The following is an 18269-nucleotide window of genomic DNA, read 5'->3' as shown; positions in this document are numbered from 1 at the left end:
ATCCCTTTCTCTCTGAAAAGAAAAGTAAAGCAAAATAATAACTAAAATTACTAAAGTAGGTATACTTGATGTATCATAAATTGATTGCAGCAACCAGCTCTGTTCATTTCCCTTCTCAATGTATTGTTCATTAGTCAACTTTTCTTTTTAACAGTCAAAGTCATTTTTATGAACATTCATACTGACCATATCACAGAATCTCAGAGTTGGAAGCGATTGGGATTGTAAGGTCATACAAGTAGGAAGCAACAAATTAACGAATCAGATAGAAGTACTATAACATGGAAATCTATGAAATTTTTAGGAAGTAAAAAAGAATCCTCAAATTTATAAGAATAGGAACTACTTAACTAAGTAATTGCTATTAAACTAGCAACCTAAATCTCTTGTCCCAAAGTCAATTAGCTACTTGGTTTTAAAGAAACTCTTTCAGGTAAACAAAACCAATGATAGATTCAGTGCTCAAAGTTTGGGTTTACTTACTGAACCCAGTGAACTATCTCATTCATATACTATAATTTATTCAGCCTTTCTGCAATTGATGGGCATCCACTCAGTTTTCAGTTTCTTGCCATTACAAAAAGGGCTTCCACAAACATTTTTGCACATGTGGGTCCCTTTCTCTCCTTTAGGATCTCTTTGGGATATAAGCCCAGTAGAAACACTGCTGGATCAAAGTTTGATAACTTTTTGAGCATAGTTCCAAATTGCTCCCCAGAATGGTTGGATCCCTTCACAACTCCACCAGCAATGTATCGTATCCTAGTTTTCCCGCATCCCCTTCAACATTAGTCATTATCTTTTGCTGTCATTTTAACAAATCTGAGAGGTGTGTAGTAGTACCTCAGAGTTGTCTTAACTTTCATTTCTCTGTCTTAATTTGCATTTCTCTGATCAATAGTGATTTGGAGCCCCTTTTCATGTGCCTACAAATAGTTTCAATTTCTTCATCTGAAAATTGTCTGTTCATATTCTTTGACCATTTATCAATTGGAGAATGGCTTGAATTATTATAAATTTGAGTCAATTCTCTATATATTTTAGAAATGAGGCCTTTATCAGATCATTTGGATGTAAAAATGTTTTCCCAGCTTATTGCTTTCCTTCTAATCTTGTCTGCCTTAATTTCGTTTGTACAAAAACTTTTTAACTTAATATAATCAAAATTATCTATTTTATGATCACTAATGATCTCTAGTTCTTCTTTGGTCACAAATTCTTTTCTCCTCCACAAATCTGAGAGGTAAAACTATCCTATGTTCTTCTAATTTGTTTATAATATCATTTTTTTATGTCTAGATCATGAACCCATTTCGATCTTATCTTGGTATACGGTGTTAGGTGTGGGTCTATGTCTACTTTTTGCCATACTAGTTTCTAGTTTTTCCAGTAGTTTTTGTTAAGTAATGAGTTCTTATTCCAAAAGCTGGGGTCTTTGGGTTTGTCAAACACTAGATTATTAAAGTTACTATTTTGTTCTGTGAACCTAACCTATTCCACTGATTTTTTATTTCTTAGCCAATACCAAATGGTTTTGGTAATCGCTGCTTTATAATATTTTACATCTGGTACAGCTAGACCACCCTCATTTGCTTTTTTCTTCATTAATTCCTTTGAAATTCTTGACCTTTTGTTCTTCCAGATGAGTTTTGTTATTTTTTCTAGTTCAGTAAAATAGTTTCTTGGGAGTTTGATTTACATAGCACTGAATAAATAGATTAGTTTAGAGAGTATTGTCATCTTTATCATATTCACTCGACCTATCCAGGAGCACTTCTTATTTTTCCAATTGCTTAGATCTCACTTTATTTGTGTGAAAAGTATTTCGTAGTTTTACTTATATGGTTTCCCTTGGCTGATAGATTCCCAAATATTTTATCCTATCAACAATTATTTTATTAAATGGAATTTCTCTTTGTACCTCTTGCTGTTGGATTTTGTTATTAGAACGCTGATGATTTATGTGGATTTATTTAGTATCCTGCAACTTTGCTAAAATTGTGTTTTATTTCTAATAGCTTTTTAGTTGATTCTCTGGGGTTCTCTAAGTATACCATCATATCATCTGCATTTGGTTCAGGAAGTTAGGTTTCATTGAAAAAGTTACTATTGAAGGGAAAGGTGATACAAATGGTACTTAAGTTCATGTAGGTTCATGTACACATCATGTGTAACAATGATGTTGCACAGAAAATAGAAAATATACTAGAGTGTGACAATGACTAGTATTCATCACCACAAATGATCAAAGAAATCTGAATTTTAGATAACAAGCAAATGTATTCTTGTTTTTTTTTTAAAGAATACAGCTAATGTAAACTTTTATGTCAGCAAGTATTCTATTAAACCTCAAGCAAGGGAAGCATTTAAATCTGAAAAAATTTTGAATAATGCACATTCTTTCCTTTGCATCATATAATGAAGAAACATGTTTGTTGATACAGAAAATAAATTCCTTCCTTTGCCATATATTTAGTTTCTGGCACAAAAAAGCAAAAACATCTTTTTAACAAGTCCAGATCAAGATCCATGAAGCTGGGACTCTTTTTTAAATCTTCTGGAGAACTTCTTTTCATATTGATATAGGGTTGAAGAATAAAGCCATTCTTAAGGGGTTAAACAGGTAATTAAGCCATAGAAATAACTCCTTAATTCAAAGCTTTTCCTGAACATTGTAGATAGTAAAGATGTAAGGTAAGTCTCAGAAGACATGACCACAAACCATGGCCTAAATATGCAAGTAAGTGCTGACTTTAAAAGTATCCTCTTTGGTAGATCAGAACCCTAATATAATGGCACTGCTCTTGCTCAGTTTATTTCTGACTTTCTTCTTTAAGGATTATCTTGGAAATCTGTAGTACCTTTTTTGGGAGGGAGGGAGCTCTTCTCAATATTGCAAACCTTCATCTATAAAAGATGGTTTGACTTCTGGAAAAAGTTAAGAGAGTGAGAGTTATTTATGGTGAACAAATAGCAAAACTCTTGGGATGGGGCAATTGTTAAAGTCAGATTAGTTTTTTCAAGTGTCTCAAACTGGTGCTGAAATCAGTCTCTGAAGAAAAGTTAAATATTTCAAATAAGCGAGTCAACATGGAAACATACTTATAGCTTAAGAAGGTAACAGTTTTAAAGGAAAATATTTCCATGGAGGTACATGTTTGGGTTTTTAAATAATGTTTTGTTATTTTAATAGTCACATTCTGCATTTTACACTGATCCTAAAAGGACATATTTTCTTGCCAATTCAGTTCAATTCAGTACTGTGGGAGGTACTGGGAATACAAAGATGACAAATGACATTCATAACACAATAGATACTTTTAAAATTATTTGCTCTGATATATAACTATAAAGTCTTTTTTCTCCAACCATGCCATGTATCTTAAGCAGCTTAACAGGAAAGAAATTCAAAGAGAAGAAGACATATATATATTCTTATCTTTGACCTATATATATATATATATGTATATATTAATCTTCTTCTCTTTGAATTTATATATATATATATATATTTATATTTAAGAATAACTAATAGCAAAAAAAAGAATAACTAAAACCAAAGCAAATAAAAGAGATAGCCTTGGGGTTAGGAAGTCTTGGGTTCATGTTCTCATACATACTTACTATGTGATAACTTGAAATTCCCTGGACAGCTATTCAGTGCTTCAGGGAGTCCTAAGACTCTAAGTTAGAGAATAGCTATAAATCAACATCGGTAACAGAAAGTTTCCTCACCAGAATCAGAAAACAGAACAAAATAAAGCCTAACCTTGTAGAGGTGATTATAAAAGTTTTGGTTATAATTTCCTTTGTTAATAATGTATTTGTAAAATTAGGTAGAGGGAGAGAAGAGGATGTAGAATGGTTGTTCCTCAAAATATTTCTTTTTTAGTATATTAATGCTCAGCAAACTTACTTAGAAAAGCAGACATATCCTGTCATATAATTTACTGAGGTTTTTATAACTGATTTACTGAGGGTTTTTTGATAAATTTTATCAATTTACTTCAACAAATGTTTCCATTTCAATACATAGTGCATAGAATCTCAGTGGAAAGGAACCTCAGCTCACCAAAGACTGAATGAACAAGAATAGACATTTTTATATATTGAAATATGTTGTCTTCAAGTCTCTATTTGAAGACCTTGGAGGAGCTCATTACCACCACATGGGCAGGCCATTCTCATTTTGGAGAACTCTACATCTTAGAAAGTTTTTCCTTCTACTGAACAGAAATCTGCCCTTCTGCACTACAATTCTTTTTGATCTCAGAATAGACTATTCAGTAGATAAGTGGCCATCATCTAGAGATGAAATGGGAGCAAGGTATACATGAAGTTCATCTAGATGTGAATGAATGAAACCTTTATAAAATGCTTCTGATGTAGAAAGTTTTATGTTAAGTGCTGAAAACACAAGAGAAAAGTAAGACTGTATGTGTTAGCAAGTAATTCAAATTCCTGTGAGAGAGACAACACAAATGGAAGGCTTGTACTTGTGAGTCATATGGAAAGGTCCCATGGTACTTAGGGGGCAGTTGCAAAACTGATGGTATCTTTTAACAAATGTTTGGAAACTATTTCAGATTGCATTGTGCTATTTGTTGATCATGAAACAATGTGAGATTCAGCAAAGGAAAAAGTTGACCTAAAGAGTTTTTTTTTTAACCAATAATCTCTCTACAATATCAAAATCATTTAAGAGCCTATTAAATACAACAGAAATAGCCATGTTATAAGAACCTCTGATCATAAATATCAACTGAAGCATAAAACAAAGAAACGTCTGCTCACCAAAGGTATTTCCCAGTGATATGGAAGAGAACTGGTACAAAATCCTGAAAAGGGATACTTCTGATATTCTCATTTGGAGATTATATTGGAAATACTGCCTCAAATGCTGGGATACGGCAGAGGCCCCTGGAAGAGTCAGCTAGGTGACAGAGTAGATAGAGTGCTAGGTTTGGAGTCAGGAAGACCGCAATCAAAAAATCCTGCCTGAGACACTTATTTGTTTTGTCTGACAGCAGGTGAATCGAATCTTAACATTCAGTATGACTCAGTTCCTTATTGCAAAATGATTGGACTTGATGGCCTCTAAGCTCCAATGTCTCTTCCAACTCTAAATCTATGATTCTGTGAAGATATAATATTGATGAAGAAGCTGTCCAAGTGTTTGAAAGCTTTATCATCCATATAAGAAAGACCAAGTGGATAGGAAAGTGCCTATTTCCCTGATTATGATATAAATTTAGATGGACAGTTTATAAAGCCTGTCCATCAGCTTGTGTGTGTGTGTATGTGTTTGTGCATGTATATATACATGCATATATATTTATGGGACAGATAGTAAAAATGGACAATAACTTGTGCCTGAATTTGAACCTGAGGAGAAACTGATTGGGTTGAAACTGGAAAATTACAGAGATCCTCCAAAGAATCTAAGTTTCTATGGAAATAGTTAATCAAGCATTTTTTCCCTTACCAACAGTCTACCTGTGATAAGACATAGACAATTGACTCCAAATAATAAAAAAATGAATATATCACACAGAGGGTAGTCGAGAGGTACATGATGGATGTGTGCAGAATGTAAAATTTAACTAATGAGGAACTCAGAAAATGAACAGTAGTAAAATATGTCATCAAAGGAAATGTATGATGAGTAGATCATGTGGCAAGGACAAGAGATAAGTGGTAAATAGTGAGAGTGCCCCATGGGTAGCATGTCAACACTGGAGAAATCAAGAGATTCCTCCAACAAATTGGATGGACTCTGTTCACCTCCCCTGACCTCAACTTTTTTTAAGAGAACATGAACAAGGGTTACACAGGATAATCAGGCATAGGTGGAAGGCAATCACTTTGGCTGGAGACAATAAAATTAATGACATCAAAGATCCATTTAGATATTTTTGTAATATATCAAAAACTTCTTGTTGTTGTTGTTGACTATGTCACAATATTAACTCAATGAGCTGGCAATCCCTTAAAACTTCTACACTGTCTATGTTGTAAGTTACCTAGCTCCAATCTTATAATTGTGTACTTCATTTTACCCCAAGTAGAGATATATACCTTTATTCTTAGTAACTGTTACATGTGTCAGTACAAAAATCTATGTGGCAAATAGCTTCTGAACAGATCCTCCAAAAGGATTTATTTTTTAATTCACATTATGTTTGCTTTAGTTGTTATCTCCCACACATAACTGTTCTTCACAATAACTTCTAAACATCCAGGAATCATTATCCTTTTCTTTAATGATAATAATAATAAGAATAGTTCACACTTATTTAGTGCTCTAGAGTTAACAAAGCATTTTTTCTATGCAACTACCTTGTGAGAGATAAGGAGTGAAAGTATTCTTATCCTCATTTCATAGCTGAATAAAAACAAGCCTCTGAAAGTGACCCATGTATCCAAAGTCACACAATCACTATGTGGTAGATCCCTGATGGTGGCAGTGATAACAGACATAAAACCAGCAACACCAATTACTATTCCCCACATTTACATTACAATTCTTCACATTATAAAGCCCTTTGAGACTATAAGATTAATAAAGCAATTTCTTTTTAACAACCCAGTGAATAAACACAGAATTACAGAATTTCAGAGTTGAAGGGCACTCAGGTTACTTGTCCAACAGAATCTGAGTAAGAATTTCCTTCCTAAGAAGGTTGTGTCCCAATTTCTCTTCCACAGAACTCTGTTAAACCACTTGAAATAGGTTTTTGACATTCATGTTTCTTTACCATTTTTATCAACAATGTCATACTTGTAAATCAGACTATTTCCCTATGACCTAATAATAAATAATAGGCATTATTTGGTAATAACAAAAATTCAGGAAATAAGAAAATTATAAGACCAGGCAAAGGCTTGACAAGCAATGCAGTGTGGTAGAAATAGCAATGAATCTGAATTCAGAAGATAGGATAAGATTTTTTGGAGGATTTTTTTTGGTTTGGTTTTTGTTTAGGCAATTGGGGTAAATACTTGCCCGGGGTCACACATCTGGTAAGTCTTAAGTGTCTGAGGCCACATTTGAACTTAGGTTCTCCTGACTCCAAGCCCGGTGCTCTATCCACTGTGCTATTTAGTTGCACCAGAAAATAGATTTTGAGTTCCAATTCTAACCTTATTACTTGTGTGGTCTTAGGCAAGTTCCTTAGTTACTTTGGATCTCATTTTCTCATCTGGGTGGTATTCATGATATCTAAATTCCCTTCCATTTCTAAATCTTGATTTCTAAGGTCTTCCTTTTTCTTAAAATTTGACAGAATCATCTTTCATCTTCCACATCAAAAACTTAATTGAGATAATGGCTCTTCTCTGCTCAAAACCATACAATGCTTCCTTCTTTACTGTCCTTTGAATAAAATCTAAATTCCTTTGCCTTGCATTCTGATTCTCCATAATATGTTGCCTTTACCATTATTATATTCGAATAATCTTTTCCATGTATATTATGTTGTAACCAAACTGAACTATTTATAGTCTTCCATACACATTCCATGCTTTCCTAATTTTGTTCACATAATAGAATTCTACCTAAAATGCCCTCCCTTCAACTTTTCATTTGTTGAATTCCTGCTAACTAATGTCATTTCCAGAGAATTTCTCATCTCCAATTACTAAAAATTTTCATAACACTCTGCCTTGTATTACATAATTAAAATTTGTGTGTGTATCAAATCTCTTTACTAGACTCTAAATTTCATAAAAGTAAGGACTGTTTCACTTAATCTTTGTATCTTATCTAACACCCAGCACAGAGCCCTGTATTTGAACAAGTGCTTACTAAACACTTTCAAGAAACATTTGCTCAATTTAATTGAGTTTAAATTAAATAGGATCATCTCTTATATCCTACCACTGCTGTGTAATTGGAAGGTTAAAATTACTGGTTACTTTAGTCCTACTGTTCTTAATCCATACACATTCCCAAAGGTTGAAGTAAACATTTCAAAACCAAAGCCTTGCCAGTGGTATTGTTTAACAATTGTTTTTGTAGATTTTGTTCTGTGAAATATCGCTTCTGGTATAACTTTGTACATTATCAAATGTACTGACCTCAAGTCAGAGTCTTAAATCACAACCCTGGGAATATAGTAAGAAGTTTATGCCTTGATAAGTATTAAAATTATATTCTTAATTCATTCAGATTTAGAAACTTTTCCATTTTCTTTTTTTTAAAGGCTAAACAGGGTCCCAAAACATTAAGAGCTACTATTTGCCAGGTATCATGCTAAGTATTTTATAATTATTGTATCATTTGATCTTGACAATAATACCTTTTAGAAGATGCTATTATTATCACCCCCATTTTACAGATGAGAAAACTGAGGCAGAGTGAATGATTTGCCCAGAGTCACACAGTGTATACATATCTGAACTTCAGTTCTTTCTTATTCCAGGCTTTATGTTCAATCCTTGACATACCTAGATATCCTTAAGTTGAAAGAAAGGCACTTTTTATATTACCATTTACCTAAACTAGTGAAATTGTCTCCTTCCTTCAAGATTTAACTAAAATGTCACCTCCTCCACGAAACCTTTAGTGATGAAAATCAACTCTCTTCAACAAGGTGACAGAGGGGATAGAGCACCAAGGGTGGAGTCAAGAAGATCCGAATTTAAATCAGACTTCAGACATTTACTAGGTTTATAACTTGCAGAAGTCATTGAACCTCTGCTTGCCTCAATTCCCTTAATTACAAAATGGAGCTAACAGTTGCACAACAGGATCAAATGAAATATTTGTAAAGCACTTAGCACGGTGCCTGGAATATATAGGTACTTAAAAAATTCTTCTTCCCATTTTTCCTTAGTAGTTATAAAATAACAAATACAAACATGAGAAAAGAGGAAAAAAACAACACTTCCTAAAAATGCAAAATTGGAATGGATTTTCTCCAAAATGTTGAGTTTCCTCTCACCAGAGATTTTTTTAATCGAAGACCAGGAAATAATTTGTCATATATAATATTTTTCCTAGAAAATTACTGTTTAGGTGTGATTTAAGTGAGATGGCTATTAAAGTTTCTTTTAACTCAGAAATTTTGTGATTATATGTAAATTTCTTATTCTATAGTTTTGGCCACAACTTTTAGCATAACACCATGCATATGATAGATCCTTAATAAACTTTTGGTTAATGAAATTGAATTAGAGCTAAAAAAAACAGATACCTTTGGCTCTGCACATAGGTGTCAAGAACAGGAACTTTTAAATACTGACCATCTTTGATGTCAAAACTGTTCTGTATCTAAAAGTGAAATTGGAAATTGATGCAATGTTTTCCTCTCCTTGCTTCCTAATGAACACTACAAAGACTAACTTAACACTAAGAATTATTCCTAATAATTATAAATAGACATGATACATCTCAAGTACATCATGATGGTACATTTCATAATCTGTCCCTATATATGTATTTATATCATCATAGGAGGTGGGGTGATCAACATCTCTCCTTTACATAATAGCAACAGCTTATTACTACCTCTCTCCCCTTTATATACTATACACTCCTACTTCATACTTTCTTGTTTGGGTATCTTTTAATATTTATGATTTTAAGTAGATCAATTCTGATTGCTTTTTTTAAAGCAAAATTTAGAAAGCTGATTAAAATGGAACTTCATAGCAGGTTTTTTTTTTTGATGGATCAAAAACCTTTAAGTATCTATTATTTTATTTTTCATATTGTACAGATCTATTATTATTCATCTTAGTCCCTTAACTGAGAAAAGAGTGTTTGAAAACAAGTCTAGGTCTTGTACTTGGCGCTTAAGATGGCAGGAAAAGATATAAGTTTAGCTCATAATCTAAAGAGAAGTATTTTGTCATTCTTGAAAATTATAAAGTGTGGTCCTTTAAAAAGATACATTAAGAGAATTTAATTGATTATAAAAGGTTGTTTTCATCCTTTGTTCTGGAAGAGGATCAATGATATCACAAGGATGAAGTCTTGACTTGCACTTGAATTGTATATAATAAATTGCAGAGCTGTGCAAAGTCAATAGCCTTCCTCTCTCCTCCAGAGACATCAAAGTCCAGTGGCAAGACGGACTGGTAAAGACTCAGGATGCACTGGGAAACTGTGGCCTTTTTATATTAAGGTCTTTGCCAGATGTCAGTCTGTCTGAGACCACCTCCATTAATAAAAGGTTCTAGGTATTGGGATAGGACTGACTCTACTTTCTCTCTGAAAAAAAAAGGCAAGACAACAACCAAACATATTATAGCATCTAATTTCGATATGTCATAAATTGACTGTACATGATAAATATGGAAATATGTTTAGAAGAATTGCACATATTTAACCTATATTAGATTACTTGCTGCCTAGGGGAGGGAGTTGGGAAAAGAGAGGGAGAAAATTTGGAATACAAGGTTTTGCAAAGTGAATGTTGAAAATTATTTTTGCATGTATTTTGAAAATGAAAAGCTATTATCAATTTTTAAAAAAAGAATAAATTAACTGCAGTAACCAGCCCTTCACTGGTTTCCCTTCTCAATGTAGTGTTCATTGGTCACTTTTCTGAACAGTGGTCATTTTTCTGAACACTCATGCTGACCATATCACAGAATCTCACGGTAGGAAGGGACTTTGGATGTTTAACTGATAATTGAACAAAAACTATTTCTAAGCAGTCCCAATAAGAACTCCTTTGAAGCTATTTGAAGGTCTCCAGTGAGGGACATCCCGTTGTCTCTCAAGATAAAACATTCTACTTTTGAACAGATATCATTGTTTTAATGATATTAAATCTAAACTTGTCTTTTTTCAACTTCAATGCCTCTGAAATCAAGGATAAGTCTAATGCTTCTTCATGACAGTCCTTCTTTAGGACATGGCTTGTCTCCCCAGAAGTATGGTAATTCTTCTAGGGTGGAATAAATGATCTTAAGATCCCCTTACACAGCAGCACTATGGTTTTCATCCCTATCCAATAAACTATTGGAGAGTACCACACCTAACTTCGATTGTTCTGCCTTAAATATCCCACCTTTTTCCTCTCCAGGACAATTTACCACTCTTTCCATTCATAACTCTATTCCTCCTCACATGCTACCTCTGACATTTGCAAGCAATATTCTTTCTATAGCTGAGCTGAAATCCAATCTCCTTTTCACAGCCTGCCCTGGATAAGTGGAGGCAGGTGCAGACACCCCATTCCACTCCCTGAACTTGTTCTTTTATTCAACTCCAATGGAGCTGACTTAGGTTCTTTTCAGAGGGTTACATACTATAAGTAATTAGCTTTCTAGTTATATTTAACATTCTGCACGTAATCACCTTGTCTTAATGACCCTGTGCATTAATTGCACTGCAATTCAAAATACAATTAAGCAAGCACTTATTAAAACATCAAAGTTGATATTAAAGTAAAGGTTACCTAAGGTTACTCTAATGTTTCATTATTCTATAACTAGTACTTCCTGCACTTTATCCTCTTTAGATTGTAAGCTACTAAAGAGCTGAAATTATACTGGGTTTGTTGACTTTATAAAAGATTGAATATAACACCATATGCACCACGACTCTTTTAAATGCTTTTTGATAAGTAGAATAATAAGATTTTTAACAGATTGGCTTAGAACATGCTCTCTAAACATAGGGAGATTCATCATTTACCTGGTTTATATTCATTTGATTTGTAATTTACTCAGTTTTCAGTTACTTCTAATGCATCTCATTTTATAAAAAACATACATTAAAAGAAAACAACTGTTATATATATATTTCAATAAGCATGTTACTCTATGCCAACAATATTCACTTTGAAACTGAAGCAGCCCCTTAGCTCCCTAGACAACTTTTTCACCTTGCCCTGTCTGACATTCCTCACCTCTACTTCCAGCTTCTTGCAATGTATTGTCTTTTCCCATTAGAGCATGTTAGCAAGTTGTACACGATAGATTTCAGTACCTGAGTACAATGATTTTTTCCTATTCTATTATATTATGGACATAATTTCTTAAGTTCAAAGTAAAAAATAAAATTGAAAAAAGAATGTGATTTTTTTGAGGGTAAAGATCATTCTTCTTTTATTTGTATTTGTTTTCTTAGCAACTAATAGCAGTGCCTGGCACAGTAAGCATTTACCAATAGCACTTAAATGCTTTAGGAATCATCCATCCATCCATCCATCATCTAACAGATTATGTGATTTTCACACTGCATTTTGAAAGGTTTTCCTTCCCATTTTCACTCACAGACCTTACCATAAATATAACCCAGCTGGTTGAGGAACAGATATTCGGTTGTTGGCCATTAAACTAAGAGGACTAAACTGCTTCATAAGTACATAACATTTGCAACTTTGAACTGGGCTCAAAGCTACAGGACTGTAGTGACTACTATTGGAGTAGCAACATAATAGAATGAAAATAATAATAGAATAATAGAATGAAAAGAATGAAGATTTGTTATCAGAAGATCGGGGGGATGGAATCCTTTATCTGACAATTTCTATCTAATTCGCTTAACTTCCATGGGACTCAGTTTAACTCATTAGCCTCATTAGTTCCCAAGTTCTCAATGGTCATGTCTATACTCATGATTCTTGTCTATTTATCTAGAGCTTGCATTTCCATCTGCCTTTCAGACATCCCCAGCTGGATAGCCAATGGATATCTTAAATCCAGCATGTCCAAAATGGAACTTATTATCCTTCCACACTCCTCTCTTCCTAACTTCCTTATTACTGTAAAGTTACTGAGATTTACAACCTAGATGGAATCCTAGACCCCTTCCTTTCCCTTCCCCCACAGCCAACCTGTTGCCAAAGCCTGCTGACTTTACCTTTCTAACATCTGCCCCATACATCCTTCCTTTCTGCCCTCATACTTCCCTACTTTGGTGCAGGTTCACACCTGGCCTATTAGAATAGCTTGATCATTGGTCTTCTTGGAACAAGTCTCTCTTCACTCCAACCCATGCTAGCCTCAGGGCTACCAGGTCATCCCCCTACTCAATAAACTCCAGTGGCTCCCAATCAGTTCCAGGATCTGTTATAAAATTCTCTGGATGGTATTCAAAGTCCCTCATAATCTCACTTCCCATTCCCCACACCCACATCATTCCAGTCTTAATAATATATACCCTCTCTTCATGTATTTTGTGATCTGGGGACATGGACCTTCTTGTTATTCCTCACATAATACACTCCATCTGCATTTTCATCAGTTCTCTCCCATTCCTGGAATGGCAATGTTGCAGAGGTAACATTGATTTAATTATCAATCTCTGAGAAATTATGTTCTGTGAGTTATTCCATGGTTCTGTAAGCTCCCTCCACCAATGGCAATCAGCAGTTGATTTCCAATTTTTAGTCTTGGGGAATTTCCTGGGATAGTAAGAGGTTAAATTTCACACATGTACCAGAAACTGAACTGAGGGCCGTCTATCTCCCAAAGTCCATTTACTGTAACTGCTCTGCCTCTCCACTGTAATTTGCTTCAGAGGCAGGGTTAATAACAACTAGATCTACCTGATTTCTAAGGCCAGTCCTTTCTCCACTTCAATAGGCTCTTTCTAGGCTCCACCTACTAATGAGGAGAAGAAATTGGGGATTCTGAACATGGATATTGTCACAGTATGGATTGCAGGGTTTAGAAACTACACTGACGCAAAATTGCAATTCATCTCAATTATGGTCCTAAAAGTAGCCTTGGGGGTGCTAAGAGATTAAGTAAAAGACATTGTTGATATATGTCAGAAGTAGGGATGAGGAATAGGGATAGAGAGAAAGAGGAATAAGTTTCATAAATCAGAATATGAACAGAACTAAAAGAATGTTATACATAGTTACAGCACTACTGTTCTAAAAACAAATTTGAACAAGTTATTTTGAGTATTAAGAATACTCAAAGAACCTATGAAAGGGGATGTTATTTACATGCAGAGATAGAAATGATAAATAGAAATAAATATGTATAGTATGTTTTGAGTGTGTGTGTGTGTGTGTGTGTGTGTGTGTAATAGTAGTATTCTCTAGGGCAGCCTGGGAAGGGAAGGAGGGAGGCAAAAAAAAGTGCAGAGCTGAGAACAAAAAAAATTTTACAAAGAAGCACAGAAAAACAAGGTAGCTTTGAAAAGGATATATAGTATTTATTACAAAAAAAACTGTGAAATGGAAATTCATGGTTTTATATTGAATCCTCTTTTACGTTGTATATATGGAAATGTTCTTTTTATTTATTTTTTGTATTTGACTAAGATGAATTTAAAAAATTACTCCCCCCATAAAAAAATTGAATATGTGTATACATACACAGGTATACATACATAAATATATATGTACATATGCACATATATAAGTAGATGAGATAAAAGTGCATCTTGAAAATTAAGTAGGGCTTCTGTTTGGACAGTGAGTTTTTCTCGAATCCATGATTTTACTGATTACTCAACTTTGCATAATAAAATACTAACTAAGGTTTAGTGATATTTTATTCTTGATGGCTTAAAAGTCATTGTATGAAATAAACCATACCAAGGACATATTCAGTTATGAACAAAAAGATAGTAGGGTAAGTTGAGTGCTCAGAGACTTGGAGTCAGTTATAAACAAAAGGTTTAATTCACTATAAAATATAACTCTTCTTGACTCTGACATAAAAACGATAAATCCATACAATACTTCAGATTTCAGAAAGATTGCTAATTCTTTTTTTTTAAACTTTGTTCTCTTTACTAACCAGAAAAGAATTCATCATGGGAGAGCCATGCCAGGAAACTTTAAGGGAAACTGGGCCTATGAATCACTATGTTTATTGTGTTGGTAGCACACATACTTCAGTATGTTTCCAATTCTGATTATTATGGTTCAATGAAAATTAAGGTAGGCCTCAGGGTTCTGCTGCAGGAATGCTCTGAGTACCAGGTACCTCAGCCATGCTAATTAACACAAACCAGAAATCAAGCTGAGTCTAAAAGTATTATGCTATGGGCAAGTACATTTTTATTGAAACCTGAAAATATGACATTATTTCACTACTAGCAGTCCCCAACTGACAAATAGTTTGTGTTTCAAATGTTTGTTGTTAGGTTGGTTACATAGATAACCATTCACCAGGAAAACATTTTTTTCTACCTTAAAAATAAATTATTAAAATGGGTTCTTAGGCTCCCAGGACAATTCTCCAAAGCCTGTTTATTATACAACTAGAAGGGAGTTGCTTAGAAATAATTTTATAGATGAGGGAACTGAGGTACGAAGAGAAGAAATAATGAACAAAATTAAAACTCAGGTCTTTGGTCTTCTTTTTTTATTCAGTCACTCAGTTGTATTTGACTCTACATGTCCCCAAGGACTTTGGCCATGGGGTTTTCTTGGCAAAGATACTGGAGTGGTTTGTCATTTCCTTCTCAGTGTGTTTCAATTTTACAGATGAGGAAACTGAGGAAGAGTCTAAGATCACACAAGTGACCTTAAGTGTCTAAAGCTGAATTTGAACTCAGATCTTCCTGTCCCCAGACCTGGTGCTCTATCCACTGTACCACCCAGCTACCCCTTGGACTTCTATACCAATGCACTAAAAATATCATTGAATCACACTATAAAGCCACTTTCTACTCACTTCAAAAATGTACTTTTTAAGCTACTTCTCTTTGCCAGGCACTATCCTGGGTACTGGGGAAACAAAACAAAAATGAAACAGTCCCTGTCCTCTAGATGAATATATATTATTAGGAGAAAACAATGTACATATATGTAAGTAAATTCAAAATAAATACGTGACTTCTTTGTATATATTTTAGGTGGCTAAAACTAGGTGGTACAATGGAAAGGGCCCAGGACAGAAAAGTCAGACTTGAGTTCAATCTTTATCTCAGGTAATTACTAGCTGTGGGATCTTGAGTAATTAACTTAATCTTTCTATGACTTAGGTTCGTCATCTGTAAAGTGGGAGGTAATAAAAGTATCTACTTCATGGAATTGTGAGGATCAAAAGAGGCAATATTTAAAGAACTCTGAAGAGCTTCAAGTTCTACATAAAATTGTTCAGGGGCAACTGGTTAGCACAGCAGAGAGAATACTGGATCCAGAATCAGAATGAATTCAAATCTGGCCTCAGATGCTTATTAGCTGTGTGAGCTTAGTTAAGTCACTTTACCCTATTTGCCTCAGTTTCCTCAACTGCAAAATTATCTGGAAAAGAAAATGGCAAACACTCTAGTATCTTTTTCAAGAAAAACCCAAATGGAGTCATGAAGAATTGGGTACAACCAGAACTGTTGAACAACATTAATTATTACTCCTTATTTCATGAAGAGAGGGCACAAGTCTATTATGAAAATCAATCTGTTGGCAAAAGAACAGGGCACAGGATGGGGTACAGGAGTAATGAAGATGACATAAATGGGAATGAGAGAATAAGAAGGAGTGACCAAGGCCCATTTCTTCAGATTAGGAAATCTAAACCCCTCAGAATTACCATAGATACTGAGTGGAGCCATAGGGCAGTAAATTGTGACTTTAAAAAATGATAATTTGATTGTTTATACCTGAAAAAAGAAGTTGGGGCAGGACATGACATGCATACAGCAAGAGCACATTGTATCCTGTTCCTGGTCCCAGTTCTACCTCTCAACAGTCAAGGTGAGGGTTAGTAGAAACTCGGAGCAAGACTGATTATAAAAGAATGAGACAAGATTGAGCTATCCCTTCTCCTGGAGCTCTGCTCCAGAACTTACTCCAATGTTGAGTGGACTATGTCTCAGGCAACATAAGATGGTCTTTACTTGTGGTCTAAAAGTCAAGCAGGTCCATAGGTCCTAGTGCTGCCTGACCATAGCAAAATAGGGGTCTTTGGAATCCATGAGAAAGTGCATTCTGAGTTTCAACTTGGGTTCAAGAGTACGTATTTTTAGCTACAGAACCACTGAATTGCCTGCCTAGCAGTAATACTGAGAATTCCCCTTGATTCAAGTCACTTCTGATAGTGCCAGAAGCAAGAGAGAAAGCAGATGACAACATAAATTTCATTCATTAACCAGGATTTTGCAAGATTTTGCAGATTTGCTTATATGACAGAATTGTGTCATATGTACATTTAACTTAAACAAATTCAACTTTTACCTTCAGGGGAAACAAAAGAAAACAAAACTTTCTTTTAAAGAGACACAAGTCTTTGTACTTTATGGGCAATTTAAGGAAATTTCAAGAGTACTTTTTAATTATCTAGGATTTACTTTAGAACTCAGGATAACATATACAACTTCACTGGGCAATTACACTTTAGGTCATTGATGTTTATTTACATTAGATGTATCTTAAATTCAATAAGAATTCTAACACAGAAAGATCTGACTTATATGAGAACTTTCTGTTTATTAGTTCATAGAATCTCAGAGTGGAGAAAGGTCTCAGGGGCCATCTAGTCTAAGCCATAACTGTAAAAGAATTCCCTCTATAACACAGCCAGTAAGTCTTTTCTTGAAGATTCCCCCCAAACAGGGATACCAGCTAAATCCCAGAACCAGCTCATTCCACTTTAGGAGAGCTCTAATTGTTCAGAAGTTTCTCATTATAGCAAACCTAAGTTTGCCTCCTTGCAATTTTTTTTGTCCTCTGAAGCCAAGTAAAACAAATAACACCCTCCTTTTTGTGTGCTAAAGCACAATACTTTTTAAAAAAGGACTCTAACACCATCTTTATCCATAATTAACTTATGAGACAGTTTGGTTGAAAATATTTCCTTACTATTTTAGCAAAGCTTATTTACCTTAAGGGGATCCCATGTGAGCAGTTAAAACATCCTATACTTCAATGATATGGCATTATACTATATAAGCTAAATATAACAGTACCTATTTGTTTCAAAGAAATTTTCATTTGAGAAATTCAGGCTACCTTATGCTTCCAGGATATGACATTATCGTATAATGTAAACTAAATTTCATAAGAGGAATTCACTTTTAAAATACTCCTCAATGGTATTTTATTTTTCCAAATACATGTAAAGATAGTTTTCAGCATTCATTTTTGCAACATTTTAGGTTCTATATTTTTTCTTCCTCCCTCTCTTACCTCCCCCTTTCCAACACAGTAAACAATTTGATTAAGGTTACACATGTATAATACTTTAAAACATATTTCCATATTTGTTATGATATATGAGAAAAATCAGACCGAAAGAGAAAAAAAAACATGAGAAAGAAAAAGCAAACAAATAAAAAGGTGAAAACACAATGTTTTAATTCATAGTTTTCTTTCTGAATGTGGATAGCATTTTCCATCTCAAGT

The 18269-nt window shown here is 34.2% G+C and overlaps 1 protein-coding gene across 3 annotated transcripts in view; it reads right to left on the bottom strand.

Annotated features, from left to right (window-relative positions):
- The window catches only part of OTUD7A (OTU deubiquitinase 7A), a 292841-nt gene that overhangs the window by 160045 nt on the left and 114527 nt on the right, over positions 1-18269 (bottom strand). The gene's annotated exons all lie outside the window — the stretch shown is intronic.

This window comes from Sarcophilus harrisii, chromosome 2, assembly GCF_902635505.1.
Source record: "Sarcophilus harrisii chromosome 2, mSarHar1.11, whole genome shotgun sequence".
NCBI classification, from domain to species: domain Eukaryota; kingdom Metazoa; phylum Chordata; class Mammalia; order Dasyuromorphia; family Dasyuridae; genus Sarcophilus; species Sarcophilus harrisii.
Note: the sequence above shows the minus strand (reverse complement) of the source record. Positions and strands in the feature narration are given on the sequence as shown.